Raw genomic sequence first — 4,675 nt, forward strand, 5'->3', positions numbered from 1 at the left:
GCTTTCCTGTGGTTATTTCATTAGTTGGATACAGCGGGAAGACTGGAAGACACAAAGCGGAGATGGAACTCTACATATGTGGTTGGCAAAGATGTTAAGGATATGGAAGTCTGATTTTAATGGGATAAACTAATCCTTTGATTAAATAATGTCAAATTAACTGAAAAAATCCCCCTAAAACTATTTTGTTTACACCAGAGCAAGTGGACCCTGAAGCACGATGTGACACTGGAATCAGGCTAAGAGAAGATGTAAGGGAATGGGAGCATGGATCCTGAGGCTGCGTTCTCCGAGTGGTAAAAGTGAGTGGGCAGGTATTAAAGGTATCTGATTCGGCATGAGCCCCCGCATCCTCAGGACCTTCTGTCGCTGTGCCATTGAGAGCATCCTCACTGGATGCATCACCACCTGGTATGGCAACAGCACCGCCTACAACTGCAAAGCTCTCCAGCGAGTAGTGCGGTGCTCTGAACGGATAATTGGAGGTGAGCTTCCCTCCCTCCAAGACATCTACAGGAAGCGGTGCCTGAGGAAAGCGGGGAGGATCATCAAGGACTCCAGTCACCCCAGCCATAAACTGTTCAGACTGCTTCCATCAGGAAGGAGGTTCTGCAGCATCCGGTCCCGTACCAGCAGACTGAGAGACAGCTTTTTCCATCAGGCCATCAGACTGCTGAACACGTCATAGACACCTCAGCTTCACTACTGGAACTTCAACATTATGCACTCCACACTGTATATAAATGCCACTTGTTTTGCACATATTCAACTCTGTATATTTTATTATTATTATTATTTTTTTTTTTTTTTTTACTATTTAATTTGTAAAAATGTGTATACACACACACACACACACACACACACACACACACACACACACACACACACACACGTATGTAGGAAAATATTTAGTATACACATCCAGAAATGCATACACTATTATATATTGTACATATATTTATTAGTTTCAGGTTGGCCATTCTTGTATTTTGCTCGTTTGTGTTGTTGTGTTTGCACATCTCTGTTGCTTGTGGGGCTCGCACACAAGAATTTCACTCGCATGTGCTGTGCCAGTGTGCCTGCACATGTGATGTGACAATAAAAAGTGATTTGATTTGATTTGATTTGATTTGATTTGTGTGGCCTCGACACAGGAAAGCCAAAATTAATCCCTGAGATTGTTTCCTCGGGGAAACACAAAGACCTAGAGGTTTCTCTAGGGAGCTTGATACCAGTAGTAGTGAGTGGATGAGCCAGCATTTAATGGGCCTGAGACAACTAGTTTAAGCTGAGACATGCAATGAATTATGAACACCGTTTGTAGGTGATTTGAAATGGGCTGCAGAAGGTATCACACTGCCAACTTCAAAACATCCAATGAACCTGGGTGACAATCTTTTGGACTTGGTCTTTGATGGAATATCCTTTCATGCTGTAGGAGGTCAGAACAGTCTGTCAAGCATTTGTTTTGGTTGACTCTCAGGAGTAAGGCTTCCCTTGCAGTTCTCCAAATCCTGCATGGAGTTGGATGGAGGGACCACCAAATTCTCCCTCCAATGCTAGGAATCAGGAAGGCTGACAACCTAAAGAACACTCAAAAGTCACTGTGTTGTGTGCATATTTTCTCCATGATGAATGAAAGCTCCAGATGGGGTTGCTTTCAGTTCTTGGTTAGGACCCAGTCGTGTGTTGTTGTTTTTTTTAGGTAACCCAGACGAAGCATATTCATGTGTCAAGAATAGAGCCGAAACCCTTCCACACCTTGAAGAGCCTTAGCCCCATATCTTGTCAGTGGGTATATACACGCTGTAAATTGATCTGGTCATTGTGAAGCCTTTTCTCACTGGCTGTCACAGGCCCAATACCCCACACTCTAGGAGGGCACCCCAAAAGAAGTGATTGAATGCTTTCTCCAAGTGCAAAAAACACATGCATGCAAATCCTCAAGAGTATAAAGAGTTGTTGCCAGGACATAAACCCCATTTTTCCTCTTCAATCCAAGGTTCGACTAGTCACCTTTCAAAGGATTGTGAAGCTGGGGCACATCCTTCGACCACGTATCTTAAAAGGTTAGCTAATCCAGAGACTCTGTCCCAGGTTAACCCTACAACATCCAAGGACTCAGGGCAAATTTCATTCAATGAATTTATTCAAAGAGTTTATTAACAGCCTCTGTAACCTCAGCCCTAATGATGGGCGAGTTGGTCCTCTTCTTCCCATATTCCTGTACTTCCTCTACCAAACATATCTCAGTTCAGTTCAGGAGACCATTGAAGTATTTTTTCATTTGCCTCACTGCATTCTCAGCTATAATATATAAGAAATCTACATATGGTTTTATTAGAAAATCACCTTCGGGACCTCTATTATACATGAGTATAATACAATAAGTATCCATCTTTATCCATGTTTATGGCATATCTTCAGACTTTAGTCACCAGGAAATATGGCAATCGCAGTTTTAGAGTTCAAGTAAACCTGTCCAAGTATTCTATCTTAGTCACAAGCTCGCTTCCTGTATCTAATGGAAGTCTACTCTGCTTCCTCTGGGACCATCTCCTCTGTCTTCCCCTCTCTCTCACGCACACTCTCTCCTTGAATTGACTGCAGCTGCAGTGCATTGTGGTCTGATTGCCCAGTGTGATCCCTGGACAGCACCCGGACGCTCACACTGCACTTCTCAGCTACAGCAGTAAGCACTCTGTCACTTTCACCGATGATGAATGGGACACACACATACATACTGCACTCATGCACATACTTTGTGCCTCACGCACACACAAAAGAGGCGAGTAGAAACTGGGCTGTGGTGATCAGGAGGTGTCATCAAATTCCTGCTTAATATCACCCAAAATCACTTAATTTGATATTTGCTTATAGTGTTATCATGATTATGTAAACTTAGCTACAGCATTAGATAGATGCTTGATCGATTCATTGTTGATATGAAATGCTTTATTGTTGAAATGACACCCTTTAAGGGGCGGGATACATCAGGCAGATTGTGATCGTTCACTTCTTGTAGCTGATGGGTTTGGAGGATCTTTGACAGGGGATGTATTGTAATGGCTGTAGATGGCTGGACCAAAATGTCAGGTTTTGTGGGGTGTTTCTAGCAAACGTGGTTCAAGGAGTCCAAAGCTCACTGATGTGTGTGAGGAAAAAGGTTGACTCTGTGCTCAGGCTCCTGTCCTGAACACTGTGACACATGAAAATATTTCAGAAAGTTTCAGAAGGTGGCCAGTTTTTCTCGACACTAGTTCATTTACTCTGGCCTAAATCAGTTCATGAGTTTGTAAACTTGTATCTTTTCCCTCTGGTTTGGTTAGTTTTCAGACAGAGGAAAAGCCAAGCGAACTACAAATGAACCAAAATGTGTTACTACGTGAGAACTTTCAGTCTACTTATAGGCCAAATGTGTCTGGGGCAGGAGCAACAACAGTAAATACAGGAAGAAGTTGCTGTGTTCTGCACTACTGGAAAATTTCCGTTCATTGCACAGCTAGTTGTTAGCCTGTACGGACCTTTGCACATCTTTAGTACCTTGTAGCATCCCAGAATACAAAGCATACTGGATGAGGGAAGTTTTTTTTAGCTCAAACCCGCACAGGTGATAGTCGGGTGGGATCGAGGTCAGACCACATTCACAACCTGAGTCTGCCAAATTCATAAACACTACAGCTCATATTATTTTGAGTTCTGATTCCTATTTAGATTTCTTTACTGTTCTGTCATTGGTTTGAATTCTTGGTTTATTATTTATTATTCTTGCTCCTTTAACTCTGTTTGTTTACTAGTTATCTTTTGGTTACTTCCTGTTTTAATTTGAAAATTTATTTTCTTCCATATCCTGTGATAGTTTTATTTCTCTGGCTTCCCTTGATTGCTCTCACCTGTGTGTAATTACCCTGACCTGGCACTTGTTCTTCCCGTTTCCCCAGTCATCCCTCGGTGTATAAATACCTTGTTTTACTCATTATATAGTAACCTCTCCTTATACACTGTGCAGCACTGTTTTATTGATCATCCATTTGGGATTTTCTTTATTGCAAGCTTATCACCAGCTGTTAGAGTCTGTTTTTAGTTGACTCCCTGTATATGGGTCTTGAAGTCTGCAGTCCATAGCTATCAATCAAAACCATCTCCACACAATTTTGGCACAGGTTTTACATTAGTCTGACACATCAGCAAATAATCAGACTAACAGTGCAATCTTGCCAACTAAAGTAGCTGCAGGCACTGGATAATTTTAGACATTATCTGTGGATGTGAAAATAAATATTTTATTTCCCCACAACATCATAAAATGCTTGTGCAAATATTGAGCATTCCAATGCTTCCAGAGTCTTGCTGCAAAAACAATTGATCATATCCATACTGCAGTTTTGTGGAGGTTTCCATAAACTAGGAGCTCACCTGTGCACTATACACTTCTTTGCTAGAGGCTCATTCAAGCACAGTCATCATCTCACTTGTTTTTTGTAAGCCAAGCATCCAAAATGTTTTTCTTTTCTTGTCATAAATCGAAGATGACCTCATTGTTTCCATGTCAAATTGAGTCAGAACTTCGACTGTTACATCAATTGCTGTTATTTTTTTCCCAACTGTTTACTGAACCTGAAAACTTGACAGCTGTAGCAACAGTAACTAGGAAAGGCATTGATTAGCTGAACTA

Source organism: Aulonocara stuartgranti (assembly GCF_965226115.1).
Source record: "Aulonocara stuartgranti genome assembly, chromosome: 9".
NCBI classification, from domain to species: domain Eukaryota; kingdom Metazoa; phylum Chordata; class Actinopteri; order Cichliformes; family Cichlidae; genus Aulonocara; species Aulonocara stuartgranti.